At 44.7% G+C, this 16,084-nt stretch overlaps 1 pseudogene; it reads right to left on the reverse strand.

The window, feature by feature from the left end:
* Nucleotides 1-216: 216 nt before the first annotated feature.
* On the reverse strand, nt 217-3,067 carry LOC102953998 (annotated as a pseudogene).
* Nucleotides 3,068-16,084: the final 13,017 nt, after the last annotated feature.

Raw genomic sequence — 16,084 nt, forward strand, 5'->3', positions numbered from 1 at the left:
GAATGCAAACTGGTGTAACCTCTCTGGAAAACCGTATGGAGGTTCCTCAAAAAACTTAAAAAAATTACCCTATGACCCAGCAATTGCACTACTAGGTAATTATCCACAGGATACAAAAATGCTGATTTGAAGGGGCACATGTACCCCAATGTTTATAGCAATGTCATCAACAAGAGCCAAATTATGGAAAGTCCGGGCGGCTGGCCGGGCCATCCGAGTGTCCATGGGGCTCCAAGTCCCCGGCCCCACCCGCCCTCAGTTGTGGTCAGACTCCTCCTCCTCCGCTTCACGAAGCCACTTGAAGAAGGCTGTGACAGATTTAAGGGCAACGCCCTTGCCCTGTTGCTCAGCGGGGTCCTTGCTACTCTCCCAGCTATAGAAGGCCTCCTCTTCCACCATGTCCTCATCATACAGCGCATCAAAGAACATCCGAAGCAGGCTGGCGGGCTGTTCTAAGGTCACTACAAGGGCCTGGAGGGTGTAGATCACCTGCAACTCCTGTTCATCACATAAGTATTTCTGTAGCAGTTTCGCTCAAGCTTTCAGCACCGCCACATCCACTCGGAGGGGCGTCTCAAAGAGAATTGCTGAATAGCAGACAGCTGTCATGAGGGCAAAAACCAGTGTGTTGGATGCTACCTGCTGCTGACTCAGGTTGGCCTCTATCCAGTCAAACACCCGCTGGTTACTGCTGCCCTCCTTCAGCAGCTTCTCCAGCTGTCTGCTCAGCTCCCCAGAGGAGAGCATCCTCTGGCCAGGGGCTTCAGACTCCTCGCCCAAGGTGTACTCCACCTTCTGTTCAGCGACGAATGCCCTGACGTCCTGGCCTTCAGGTAGAAATTCTTTCCAGCTGAGTCCAGCTTCTCGCCCCAGCATCCCCACCTTTTTGGGACCCATGCTTTTACACAGAAGCCCCCGGATGTCCAGCAACAGAGAAACAGCTTTGCCCAGGGGTCTCAGAGGTTTTGTAATCTCCCTGAACAGCTCCCCCATAGGTCCTCCACCTTCCTGCAGAATGGGCATCACGAGTTCTGCTCGTAGAGCCACACATGGGGGGGGGGGTGTCAATTTCCATGTCTTCAGCCAATTCTAGGATTTCATACAAACCTTGGTAGTACTGAGCAGTGGAGAGGTGCCCGGCAAAGAGCAGCTGGTGCAGCAGCCGCCCCATATGCCCACGAGCGATGGTGCTGCGCTCCAGTGTCGACTGGATGCCGTGCGGCACAAAGGTGAAGAGCAGGGAGGGTGAGGCCAGCTCCTGTACGCACTGCCTCCTTCATGTCATTGAGATGGAAATGTTCTTCAATAATGGCCTTGGATTTCTTTTTCCAGCTCTTCCTCAGAGAGCGCAGCCTTTGGGGGGCTCGCCGGGGGCGGGGTGGCTTCTCGCTTCACAGCATCCCGCCCACAGTCCCCATCCTCCGTGAGGCTAGCTGCCTTGCGCGGTGCCTCAGGCTGGGAGGGCCGCTCTCTACTCCGCTCTTCCTCTTCCTGGCTGAAGCTCCGCTTGGTGGCAGGTGTCCGAGAGCGATCGAGCCGGTCTCCACGCTCACTTCCCCGTTCACTCCGCTCTAGGCGGTCTCCCCGGTCCCCAGCTTTCTCCCCTCTTTCCCGGCTCAAGCTACTCCTCTGTACCACACGTCTGCTGTCTGTGTTTTCTGTAGGTACTGCTTGTTGAAGGGCTGAGAAGCCATTCAAGGTACTAGTAGCTGGACGAGCAGCTGCTGGTGCTGCATCAGAGGGCTCAGGAGCCTCCACTGCTGCCCTTGCCGCAGCTCGATCGCCCGCCAGGTGCAAAGAGCTGGTTGTGAGAATCAATGGAGCCGGGCTTCGTGATCTTGGTGAGCCGTGAGGTGTCAGTAGGTGTCAGCAAGGCTGCCCTTGCCGATGGGGACTGTGTTCCAGCCACCATCATCCACAAGTGGGAGGCCTCGGCTAATGGGTGGGCCTGGAGGGCCACCCCGTCGCTTGTCGCTGCCCTTGGCCATTAGCTGCTGCACTTTTACGTGCTCCCAGTGCTCCTCCATCTCAGCCTCCTTGCGGATCTGGTCAGTGGTCTTGGGACCCTGGTCCCCACGGCGTGGCACCCGATTGCTCCGTCGCAGATCCAGCACGTCTTGCAGCATAGAGCGGATTCGGGATGAAGTCTTCTTTTCCTTAATGATTTTTTCCGTCTGGTTGAAATACTGATCCATTCGGGGCTTGGCTTTTTCAAAGTCCAGATCTTTGCCAATGGTAGTGAGCAGACGACAAAGGCATTCAAGAGACTCTTCATCATGGTTCTTAAGTAGTTTAACCACACAGCCATGCGTTATTGCCTCCGTTAACATCTTCAGCTTAAACGACTCCCCAATAAACTTGATATTCCCTAACGAGCGCCGCCAGGCTATGTCTCGAGCCTCTTCCAACTCTTCCTTCAGGCGTCCTCGTTCTTCTGCCGTAGCAGCTTCATCCATTTCTTTTTGCTTCTTCTCAAAAACCTCATCATCATCTTTGTCTTTCTCAAACTCCTTCTGACATGGATTCAATAATAGTTTTCGGAAGTTCACAGTCACTGTTGGCTTTTCTGTAGTGGGCACTTTCAGCACCATGAGGCAGCGGCACATGTTGGCAAAGGCCACAGAGAAGCTGGGCTCTGAAATGGCCTTGTCGAAGATGAGGTCTGTGAACCCTTTGAGGCGTTCCTCAGTGTCGATGGCCCGCTGTGTCACCTGCTTCATCGGCTGCTGGAACATCTGGGGTGTCAGCTTATTCAGTATGGAGTGCGCCCTGCGGAACAGGTCCTGGGTTTTGCTGGTCTACCTACTTCCATTCTAGGCCTTTCTTACCCTTCTCCAGACCACAGCCAGAGGGCTCCTTTCACATTTCAAATCTCCTATTACTCCTGTGGTTAAAACACTTTGCTGTATGTATTATACTTTAAAAAAATAGTAAGTTTGATGTATATTATACAAATAACACAATACACATCAGCATCCTCTTCCCCTCGATCCTTATCAGCAGCCATCCGCTTGCTGCTGGGTTTTTTAAAGTTTTTATTTATTTATTGGAGAGAGAGAGAGAGATTGAGAGAGAGAGCGCAAGCGGGGGAGGGGTGAGAAAAGGGGGACAGAGGATTTGAAGCAGGCACTGCACAGAGAGCAGAAAGCCTGATGTGGGGCTCAAACTCATGAACCATGAGATCGTGACCCGAGCTGAAGATAGATGCTTAACTGACTGAGCCACCCAGGCGTCCCTTTTTAAAGATTTTTAAAATGTTTTTTATTTATTTTGAGAGAGAGAGCGAGTATAAGCGACCATGAGTGGGGAAGGGGCAGAGAGGGGAGAATATCTCAATCTGGCTCTGTGATGACAGCACAAACTGTGAGATCATGACCTGAGCTGAAATCAAGACTAGGATGCTTAACCGACTGAGCAACCCAAGCACCACACTCCTATTACAATCTAACTTGGATCAGTGAATGGGAAAAAAATCTCTGCTCCACAGAGTCATTCACAGAACCCAGGCTCCTGCCAAGGTGTGGCTCCACCATCCTCTGGGGCCTCAAATCCTCTACTGGATCCTGTGTATCTAATGGCAGGCCAGGGAGAAGAGTGAGTGTGGAGAAGAGAGGCTTGTGTGCCAGGTTTTAGTCAGCCCCCAAAGAGGGGGCTTCTGCCACATTCCATTGGCCACAACTCAGTTCTCTGCCAGCCCATCCTACCAACTGCAAGAGAGCAGAGATCTGTGATCTAGTGGCATGTCCTGGAAGAGGAGAAACTTGAACATCGATAAGAACTAGCTTTCTCTGCGCCACCCTCTGAGCCCCAAGTTTTCTTCTGAACAGAAAAATTAGTAATTGCTATTTGCCAGCACTTTATGACGATTGAATGAGGCGACAGGTGTGGACATACTTGGTGAAGTGCTAATCAAATGCTAGTTATGAATACTCCTGGGTAATTTTGTCCCTTTACCTCTGCATTTCATTTGTGAAATGTGTAGATTGATATGCTTTCTAAGAATCCTTCCCAACCCCGAGATGCTTAGATTCTGTAGTTCTTTTAAACTTTCATCAAGCAGATGCCTCTCTGACTTTGCATTGGTGCCTTAGGATTCTACACATGATTCTATAACCCAGTCCCCCCGCCCCCAAACCCTCCTTCACTGCTGTAATATTGCCCCTGTTCTTTCAGAGTCGTAACCTCATTCTCACCCCATGTTAATTCTGTTCGTTCTAACTGGATAAAAGATCATTTTTTGCCTTCCTGTTACATCAGCCAGTTCCAGCCTGCTAGATTTCTTAATTTCGGAAGAAACTTGTAGATGTGGGGAAGAGAACCTAAGAAAGCATTCACCAGATTTGAAATATTCAAAACACACATGATTACTTTAATCCTGTCTTGAAAGATCCTATGTAATAGTCATTTGGTTCAATCTAATTCCTTTGTCTGTGGTTGCCTTAGTTCTCTTAGCCCAGTGTCCCAGCTTTTTTGCTCCGGCTAAATTCCTTTTGCACAATTCCTGGGGGATGTCAGCGAGGGGAGGTCTGAATTCTCCTTTTTTAAAGGCTGATGAGGGGCTGATATGCCCCTCAGGAGTATTCTGGCTTCTAGGTCAGTCACATAAAGCAGAGGTAACTGGTCTACCTACTTCCATTCTAGGCCTTTCTTACCCTTCTCCAGACCACAGCCAGAGGGCTCCTTTCACATTTCAAATCTCCTATTACTCCTGTGGTTAAAACACTTTGCTGTATGTATTATACTTTAAAAAAATAGTAAGTTTGATGTATATTATACAAATAACACAATGCACAGATGTTCAGTACAGTTTGAGGAGTTTTGATAACTGAATATGCCTGTGTGAAATCACCACCCCAAATAAGATATAAACATTTCTTTCTTTCTCTTGTTTCATTTCTTTTTGCCTCAGAAAGTTCTCTTGCCCCCTTTTTTCCAGTCATTGGCCCCCTGCCTAGCCTCCACTCCCAGAGGCAACCACTTTCTGATTTTCATCACCACAGATTAGTTTTGCCTGGTTTTGGATTTGATACAAATATAATCACACGGTATGGACTTTTGTGCCTATTTTTACTCAATGTAAGTTTTTTGAGAGTGTCCCATGTTGTTGTGTGTTCATTCCTTTAAATTAAGTATGAGTATATTCCACAGTTTATCCATTCTCTTGTTGATGGACATTTGGGTTGTTTTCAGTTTTAGGCTATTTTAAGGCTTCTATGAATATCTAAGTCCTCTGAGGATGTGAGTTTTCATTTCTCTTGGGTAAATACCTAAGAGTGGAATTGTCACCAAGTAACATGGGGTTCAGCAATCTAAAGATCCATTTAGGATGAAGACCCAAACCCTGCATGGCCCTGATCACCTCTCTGCATGCACCCCCTTCTGCGTGCACCCCCTTCTCACTGAGCTTTGGTCCCTCTGTCCATGCTCTTCCCTCTGCCAGAAACACACTTCCTTCCCACAGCTGCCTATCTTCCAATCGAGTCATTCTTGTCATAGGCATTCACAGCTCTTTGTCCGTGATGCCCCAGAACTTACCAAGCCTGAAGTTTTATGTTTCTGGGCACAATCATTTGTTTACTGTTTGCCTCTCACTCAGCAGCAAGCTCCATGAGGGCAAGTTATCTGCCCATTTTACTCACACAATGCCCCGCCTAGTTTCTAGCCTGTACTGAGCATCCAGTACTCATTGGTGGGTGAATGAATCATGGCCATTCTGTACCCACCACAGATTCTGTTCTCCACTTTGGTAAAAACCCTTTTGGTCAGCCAGAGAAGGAACTGTGCCCTCATGAGGGATTTTCCAACAGTCTGGACTCAATGAGAGGGGGAAACACCCAGGCAATCAGTTGTGTTCAGGCTGCCTGACTCCCAGGAAAGAGAAAAGCTTGAATTTCAATCTTACTAGATGTTGTCCTAAGCAGACCATTATCAAAACAAAATTCCTGCTTAAAGGGGCTTCTGATCCAAATAAGATAACAAGGCAACACAGTTAGCAAATACGCTGCCTCGAACTAGACCAAAGGGGACTTGCTCCTGGTTTTGTTTCCCCTAGATTTTCTTTTTGAGCACCATGTCCGGGGGCATTCTCAAGATGGCACTGGTTTTCTTGGAAGGCAGAATTTTTTCTTGGTAGACAGGAAAATGAAGTTATTCCAGAAAATATTAGAGGACAAAGAACTAGGTGATGAAATTTACTTCTAAATTGAAAAGCACCCCTGTGAGGTATTTTTAACGTTTGACTTGCCAGAGCAGAGATGCTGATAGCTAGGAAGGGCTGCATTTTGAGCTTTGTGGGCTGCAATTGTGAGCAAGGCCATTCAGGGGTGTGTTTAGGATACATTGTCACTCCCTCCTCCTCAGAGGCCCCAATACGAACGGTAATGATTACTATAACCTTACATTCCTTTGTATGATTCTGTATTTCTCGTGGGTGATTTCCTTCCCAGGTTGACTTCTCATCTGCCTAGAGTGATAATAACGAGCAGACGAGTAAACGGATACTCTTTCTTGTGTGAGTGTTTTGTCTTTGCAAAAAGAGTGCAGAAATGTGATCCTAGACAATGGGTATGGTACAGAAAGGACTAGAGGTATTCAAGAAAACAACCTGATTACTTTTACTGCCATTATTTTAGGAACCAGCAAAACTCTACAGAAGGAATTGAATACGTTCTCCTGTCTTTAAATGGGGGTGGGTGATTCTTCAGTTGAAGGGGATTTGAGGAAGTCAAAGGTGATAATATGCATTAGAAAGTCTGACAAATATTTGTCAAGAAACTCAAGTGTTCATACCCTCCAATCTAGTAATTCCACTCATAGACGTCTGTCCTGTAGAATTAATCATAGATATGGACAAGTGTCTATTACAAGGAGGATCACTGCTGCCTTACTTATAATAGGGAGAAATTGGAAATGGTCTAAATGTTTAACAAAACCAGAATGGCTAAATAAATTCTCAGGTCTGCTTATTATAAAATATTATGATACTAAATCATGTTTGCAAAGAGATTTAATAACATGGGAAGATTCTCTGGCCAACTAATCTTTGACAAAGTAGGAAAGAATATCCAATGGAATAAAGACAGTCTCTTCAGCAAGTGGTGCTGGGAAAACTGGACAGCGATATGCAGAAGAATGAACCTGGACCAGTTTCTTACACCATACACAAAAATAAACTCAAAATGGATGAAAGACCTAAATGTAAGACAGGAAGCCATCAAAATCCTCGAGGAAAAGCAGGCAAAAACCTCTTTGATCTTGGCCGCAGCAACTTCTTACTCAACACGTCTCTGGAGGCAAGGGAAACAAAAGCAACAATGAACGAACTCCTGGGACCTCATCAAAATAAAAAGCTTCTGCACAGCGAAGGAAACAATCAGCAAAACTAAAAGGCAACAGACCAAACGGGAAAAGATATATGCAAACGACGTATCAGATAAAGGGTTAGTATCCAAATCTATAAAGAACTTATCAAACTCAACACCCAAAAAACAAATAATCCAGTGAAGAAATGGGCAAAAGACATGAATAGACACTTCTCCAAAGAAGACATCCAGATGGCCAACCGACACATGAAAAATGCTCAACATCACTCATCATCAGGGAAATACAAATCAAAACCACAAGGAGATACCACCTTACACCTGTCAGAATGGCTAACATCAACAACTCAGGCAACAACAGATGTTGGCGAGGATGCAGAGAAAGAGGATCTCTTTTGCACTGCTGGTGGGAATGCAAGCTGGTGCAGCCACTCTGGAAAACCGTATGGAGGTTCCTCAAAAAACTAAAAATAGAACTACCCTACGACCCAGCAATTGCACTACTTGGCATTTATCCACAGGATACAGGTGTGCTGTTTTGAAGGGACACATGCACCCCCATGTTTATAGCAGCACTATCAACAATAGCCAAAGTATGGGAAGAGCCCAAATGTCCATTGATGGATGAATGGATAAAGAAGACGTGGTATATATATATATATATATATATATATATATATATATACACACACACACACACACACACACACACACACACACAATGGAGTATTACTCAGCAATCCAGTAAGAATGCAATCTTGCCATTTGCAACTATGTGGATGGAACTGGAGGGTATTATGCTAAGTGAAATTAGTCAGTCAGAGAAAGACAAAAATCGTATGACTTCACTCATATGAGGACCTTAAGAGACAAAACAGATGAACATAGGGGAAGGGAAACAAAAATAATATAAAAACAGGGAGGGGGACAAAACAGAAGAGACTCATAAATATGGAGAACAAACTGAGAGTTACTGGAGGGGTTGTGGGAGGGGGGATGGGCTAAATGGGTAAGGGGCATCAAGGAATCTACTCCTGAAATCATTGTTGCACTATATGCTAACTAATTTGGATGCAAATTTTTAAAAATAAAAAATAAAATTTAAAAAAATAACATAGGAAAATTCTCCTAGTGAAAGAAGTACCTAGAACAAGGCCTGAAATATTGTAGGCACTCAGTAAATATTTGTTTCATCAATACATGACTGGATTACTGCCAGAGAAATGAAGGTTAACATTTAAAAAAATTTTTTTAATGTTTATTTATGTTTGGGAAAGAGAGAGAGAGAGGAGGCGGGGGAGGGAGAGAGAGACAGACAGAGAGCAAGCAGGGGAGGGGCAGAGAAAGACAGAATCTGAAGCAGGCTCCAGGCTCTGAGCTGTCAGCACAGAACCTGATGTGGGGCTTGAACCCACAAACCGTGAGATCATGACCTGAGCTGAAGCCAGACACTTAACCGACTGAGCCACCCAGGTGCCCCTGAAGGTTAACACTTTTAAAAACTATAGGTAGGGTTAATACTCCTGGAAAGGCATTTTAGAGGGGGAAAAGAAGATAAAAAAATAGATCCCCCCGCCCCCACAAAGAAAGACCACCAACAAAAAACTTGATCTTGAATCTAAGTCAATGGAAAAACCTCTCTTCTGAGACATTGTAGTGTGTTTCACTAAAATGAAATTCTGTTAACCTACTAGTTCTTGAGCAACTATTCGTGTGTGTGTGTGTGTGTGTGTGTGCACTAAAAATTTTTCTGAGATGTTAGTTTGAGGGACTTTTCTAATTTAAAAGAATTTAATACTTTTCCCGTTTTGTTAGGTGAAGAGTTGGAAATATTTTTATCTCATTAAACAGCTTCAATTCCAAACACCCAGACAGAGCACCTGCCACGTAAGCCTGTTTCCTACTCTTGTCCTCTAAGGTTAAGACTGGCAGCTGTGGGCGTTCTTGAAAGTGTGTGCCTTGTAGATTTTAGCTCATATTGAAAAACTGGCTCATTGCCATTCTGCACTCCCACTTGTGATACTTAAATAGGAGATTGAACTGAGCCAGATATAAAAGGGAGAGAGGGAGAGAGAGAAAGAGTGAGTGTGTAAGGTGACAGTGGGGAGAGGCCCCAGAAAGAAAACTAACAAAGATATATGAGTTGGAAGCCATACTCTGAGCCAAGGGCTGCACTTGTTGAGTGGAAATTGGGGGTCCACCTACAACCTGAATGTTTCAAAACTAAGATCAGGACAGAAGCATCATCAATACCCAAGGACATCCTGAGGGATATGTAAGTTCTTTTTTTTTTTAAGTTGATTTATTTTGAGATAGAGAGAGAGAGAGAGAGAAAGAGAATCCCAAGCAGGCTCTGCATTGTCAGCACAGAGCCCCACGCAGGGCTTGAACTTACAAACTGTGAGATCAGGAGCTGGGCTGAAGTAGAATGCTTAACCGACTGAGCCACCCAGGTGCCCCTGAAGTGAAAAGCACTATGCTTCATGGCGTGGGAAGACTCGGCTTTGTGAAGTGAAAGAAAGCGTTATAATTTTAGAAACATTCTTTGAGAAAATAATACAATTTTAGGATAGAATACTGCAACAAGGAGACACAACAGTGCTTAAGAAACATTTAAATATATCCACTAAACCCTACAACATGTATCCCCAAGCCAACTTTCCTTCAGCTAGATCCCATAATGTCTAAGGCCACTTCAAAGCTCTCTGACAGGAGGGAGATTGTGATGGAAGGAAAGTCGGAGAGCAAAGACAGAGGTCTTAACTGATCGTGGTTAAAATACCATAAATTTGCAAATGTAACAAAAACATGTGCCTTTGTGAACACGTTGTTAGGGCTCCTTCTCAGGCCTTGCCAAGTTAGGGGCCTTGAAACTCAAGCTTCGTTAACTTTGAGAGAAATGCTCCTCTGACCAGCCCCACCCCTCCTAGCATTTTTCTGTAGATTAAATCCGACTAAACTTAAAGGCAGCCAGTGGGATGAGTAGAAGGCAGAAATTATAGAAAGATCACAGTGGGGACTCATATTCCTCTTGCAAATATCGAGCCCTCAGGCTGGGAGATGATGAAGGACACATTAGGTCTTCGGGAAGATACATAAAGGAGTCTTTGGGGCTGACAGGCCTCCAGAGGTAAGCATTAGCACAGACTGGAAAGTAAGGCTGTTTCAACCCAGTGGAGAAGAGAAAGTGACCTAGGAGGGCAGGGGGGTTATTTGGAGGTAAGAGAGCAAGGAGACAGTGTCTTGCCCAGATGCCTTAGTTTGGGATCTACAAGGAATACTCTCACTGGGCACTCAGTGCTGGCTTTGCAATTCCCTCCAGGCTGGCCAATGGAAAACTTGCACCAAGTTTCTCTGGAGAGGGCTACACGTAGGAAAAAAACAAAACAAAACAAAAACCAAGGTTGACTTTTGGGTGAACCTTAAATACTGGGCCGAGCCAGGCATTGGGGGTGAGTCGTGGATGGAGGGTTGATGAAGGACGCACCTGCAACTCCAGGAATCCCGTGGCAGCCACAGCAGAAACAGGGAGAGCGTTGAGTATCTGGTGTTGGGTGGGTGGGGAGGGAGGCAGGGAAGACCCTTGAATGAAAGATAAAATCAGACCCTTTAGGTAAATTAAAAGTACAATGCATGTGAGAACACTCAGAAACGGAAGGAGGCAAATTAGATACATCAGAGGGGCTGCCTATGGGAAAGGGTTAGGAGTAAGAATCAGGGTTAAAAGAGAACACATTGCTCACTCAGTCACTCACTCAGTCCACAATAAACAAGAGAGGACCATGAAAACAACCAACCAAACGAAACACTCCAACAGCAATGAGAGAATGTCAGGGTTGTTCTTGTTGTTGTTTTTTTTTTTCAAAATGAGGAGATTCCCAATAATAATGCTTGGTAGGGTGTGCGTGGAGTAGTTTCCGACTCTTGGTGGTTCCAAGATTGTGGGGCTTTAGGAAACAGGGGCTCCCTCTCATGCAGGAGAATTGAAGGGATATTTTTATTTTATTTTTATTTTTTATTTTCTTTTATTTATCTGAGAGAGAGAGAGAGTGCATGAGCAGGGGAGGGGCAGAGGGAGAGGGAGAGAGAGAATCTTAAGCAGGCTTCATGCCCAGTGTGGAGCCTGATACAAGGCTTGATCTGAGGACCATGAGATCATGACCTGAATGGAAATCAAGAGTTGGACGCTTCACCAACTGAGCCACCCAGGCATCCCTAGAAGGGATATTTTTAAAAACTACTTCGTAGTTTTGGGGAAAACAATGATAATGCTTTTGTTTTTTAAAAAGATGCAAATAATACAGATTATTAAATGAGTTGAATCCACAGAAAGTACTTAAAAAGAATACCTGACACATAATAAGCCCTCAATAACTACTACAAAAATAACCTGAAATTCCACCACCCAGAGAGAACCACGATTAAGATTTTGGTAAATGTCTTTTCTAGGAAATGTATCAGTTAACTTACTTGTACATAAATGAGATCAAAGATCATTTCATGTCTAGGAATATAGACTATCCTTATGCTTTCTAAAGTCTAGTATGTATTCCATTGTACAGATGTTCTATAATTTACGTAACCTGCTCATAATCTGTGACATTGAAGATGCTTCCAATTTTTTATCATGATATGTAACATTGCTGGACCATGTACATATATACCCGCCTCTTTGTACTTGTTTGAATATTCTCTTAGAGTAAGCTCCTAGAAGTGGAATAGTGGGGTCAAAGAATATGCACATTTGACATTTTAATACTGCCAAACTGCAGTACAGAAAAATTTGTTGGTGTCTGTGCCCCCAGCAGTGGTGTGTGAGTATTCTGTTATCTCTCAACAAAGGGTGCAATTCTTTTCAATCTCTGGATACCTGCTGAGTGAAAAATACCTTATTGTCAATTATATTTGCTTTTTTGTTATGAATGTGACGGTTAATTTTATGTGTCAGTGTGGCTAGGCTTTGGTGCCCAGTTTTTTTGTCAAACCCTAGCCTAGATGCTGCTGTGAAAGCGTATTTTAGAGGAGATTAACATTGAAATCAATAGCTCTTGAGTAAAGCAGACTACCCTCTGTAATGTGGTGGGCCTCATCCAATCAGTTGAAGGCCTTCAGAGGAAAAACTTGGGTCAGTTTTTCCCTGGGTCTCCAGCCTGCTGTCCTGCCCTGCATGTTTTGGACTTGCCTATCCCCACAATGGCATGAGCCACTTCCTTAAAATAAAGTTCAATTTCTAAATATACACATATCTTGTTGGTTTTGTTTTTCTGGAGAACCCTAACTAATACAATCAGTGAAGTTGCCCACGTCAACTGTTTATTAGCCATCTGTATTTCTTTTCTCTTTTCTTCTTTCCTTCTTTTCCTTCTTTCTTTTTCTCTTCTTTTCTCCTTCCTTCCTTCCTTCCCTTTCTTTCTTTCTTTCTTTCTTTCTTTCTTTCTTTCTTTCTTTCTTTCTTTCTTTCTCTTCCTTCCTCCTTCCTTCCTTCCCTCTCTTTCTTTCTTTTCCTTCTTTCTTTCTCTTCCTTTTTCTTTTCTTTCCTTCTTTCTTTCTCTTCCTTCTTTTCTTTCTTTCTCTTTCTTTTTTCTTTCTCTTTCTTCCTCCCTCCTTCCTTCCCTCCCTCTCTTTCTCTCTTACTCTTTCTTTCTTTCTTTCTTTCTTTCTTTCTTTCTTTCTTTCTTTCTTTCTTTCTTTCTTAAAATTATCTCCTCACCCTGTGTTGGGGTCTTTTTCAGCCCCTCTGCTCATGCCTGACATGGGGCAATATGACCTAGGACCCTACCAAAGTGATGGCTTCTGCAGTATTCTCCCTGATTTTTTTGACGAAGGACTTCTACTACAAATGATTTAATGTAAATAAATAGATTGAATAAATAAAGCCAAGTAATGGAGGATGCCGCTTCATTAAGGGAACTTACTTAAAAACCAGTTCCTCCTTTGCCTATCAGTTAACAGCTGAACACAGAATTTCCTGTTGTTTTTCTTCTTTCCCCCTCATAGAGGTTGATGTCATCACAGCCACAAAGAAGAATGATTTCCTACAGCAATAGTGGATCTATGACGGCATCAGGATTACAAAAGCTGGTAAGGAAATTTGCTATCAGTACTTATTATCAGAAATTACAAAGAAAATTAATTTTAAACTTTCTGGGAAAGGAGCTGTTCAGTGAAACTGGAAACTTTTCTGGATTTATTATATAAAGAAAGCCTATCTCCCATCTACCAGAGAAAGAATTTCCTACAACCTCAAGGGACCAAATATATAGGACTGGCGTAAGAAACAGATGGTCCTACTTTGGTAGGTTACTAATCTGTGCCAAAATGGTAACTACCTTCATATTGGATAGGCTGGTGCCCGGACTATTTTTCAAGCACCAGACCTGCCCTGAGGAAGCTTTGAAATTTCCTGTTTTCGATGTCTTAGGTCAAATCTCCTAAGCAGTGTTCCCCCCTCCACCACCCCCATTAGAATGGAAGCAGGATCGGGGCTCCTGGGTGGCTCAGTCGGTTGAGCGTCCAACTCTTGACTCCAGCTCAGGTCATGATCTCACGGTTTGTGGGTTCGAGCCCCGCATCAGGCTTCACACTGATGGTGTGGAGCCTGCTTGGGATTCTCCCTCTCCCTCTCTCTGCCCCTCCCCCACTGTCTGTCTCTCACAATAAGTAAACTTAAAAAGAATGGAAGCAGGATGTATTAGTTTCCTATGGCTGCTATAACAAATTATCACAAGCTCGGGTGGGGGGAGGAGGTTTAAAACAACAGAATTTATTTTCTCACAGTTCTGGAGGCCACAGGTCCCAAATCAAGGTGTCAGGAAATCACACCTGAACTATGCAAACTGGGCGGGGCAGCTGCTGCCAAGAAGAGCAATACTGTCATCAGAAGGAGGCGGACCCACACGGCTGAGCAGGCTCATGGTGCAGAGGAAGGTGGGGAGTTCCATCTGGACGTGCCGAGTTGTGACACAGCAGGTGAGACACCTGAGAGTGATGTCCCCTGTCCGTTAAATGTGGCAGTAGGTGTATCATTTTTAATTTTAGCAAGAATACTTTCAGTGGAGCGTGGAGCAAGGGGACTGCTGAAGGGAGTTGACGAATGGACGGGAACTGAGCAAAGTCGAAGCGGGGCTGGTCAGAAGCCAGAGAACTAGGGTCTCACCATGACGACAGTGTTGCTGAGGCAGCCTTTCAGGAGGCAGTGCCCTAAAGCAGTAGTTCTCAAAGGCTGTTACCCAGATCAGCAGCATCAGGCAGCTGGGAATTTACTAGAAAAGCAAATTTTGAGGACCCATCCAAGACCTACTGAATCAAAACCTCTAGGGTGGAGCCCTAAAATCTGTGTTTAACAAGCCCGCAGGTGACCCTGATGTGGGCACTCCGGCCTCTGGAGCCTGGAGGAACCAACTTTGACAGAACTACTGGTGCCGTGTGTTCAAGGAGGCGCACGTGGGTGGTAGGAACATGTTTACTCCAGCTGGGCTTGCTTGGAAGCAGGGAGTCTGGTTTGGGGTGGGGGTACATGGGGGTGCGGGGTCTAAGGGCATGAATTTTTGGAAAGCAAGGCAGTGAGGAAAAGGACTGGTTCCTCCCCAGGGCAAGGTCCCTGCAGCTGGAGTGTGAAATACACCTGTTCTGATCTTTCAAGCAGATCAGCAGCTTGACATCCTCCCACTCCAGAGCCAGCAGCTTTCTTGAAGGATGGGGCTAGTGTTCGGCTGAAGCTGTCACAGAGTGGCATTTCTCACAATATTTTAAGAGCCCCTGGGAAATGTTAACCAGAAACTCGGTTGGCTCTTTGACTTCAGTCTTTATGGTTGAAAACCTTTCTAAAATGGATCTGTCTTTTTGCCACTTTAGAGACTAGAATAACATCTAAAGTAGCAGAGTTGTGAAAGATTTATTACTTTTACAATGCAGAGTGGGTTTAAGATGAGCGCTCTGATATTATCACTCTCACCCTCTTGCATTTCTGATTTGTTTCTGAGAGATTGGGGTGGATGGAGTTCCTGGTGACTGCTGGGATTTGCATGTGCCCCGCACCCGACAGTGCCTATGACACACTCTGCTATATGTGTCTGCCTCTGATGTCCCCTGAACAGCTGTGCATGAAAGTCATCTGTCCAGTGGGCAGATAACAGGAAGTATGGCACAGTGTGAATGCCACGAGGGCAGGGCTGGTTAGTTCATGGTTTGACCTCTAAATCCTGGAATTATAACAGTACCCAATAAGCATGTTGAATGCATGAAAGAACATGGTTATTGTAATTGGATTGGGGGTCATTTTGGAATCTATAGGTCTTAGGGTTGCCATTCTGAGCATTAGTCCTCACTATCTGGGACCATAAATATAACATGTATAGACAGGACTGGCTACATAATTTGTGGGGACCAGTGCAAAATGAAAATTTAGAGCCCCTTATTCAAAAATTATTAAGAACCTCAAGACAGGGACAGCAGAACATTAAAGCAAATATGGGGTCCTTCTGAATGTGGGCCCCCATGCTCCTGCCTGAGTCCCATGAAGTCAGACCTAAAGGTAGGAGATGGAATGAAATTTTACTAATCCTGGCAACTTCTGGAAATAGCTTTCAGAAAATTTTTGCAGAAATCCTTGAAATGACCTTTTTATGTGGTTTTCTCTTTTTTTCATGAAAGAAGAGGGCAATATAAAGATGGAGGGTGTCTGGGGGTGCCTGGGTGGCTCAGTCGGTTAATTGTCTGACTTCAGCTCAGGTCATGATCTCGTGGTTTGTGGGTTCGAGCCCCAC

This window comes from Panthera tigris, chromosome B4, assembly GCF_018350195.1.
Source record: "Panthera tigris isolate Pti1 chromosome B4, P.tigris_Pti1_mat1.1, whole genome shotgun sequence".
In the NCBI taxonomy this organism is placed as follows: domain Eukaryota; kingdom Metazoa; phylum Chordata; class Mammalia; order Carnivora; family Felidae; genus Panthera; species Panthera tigris.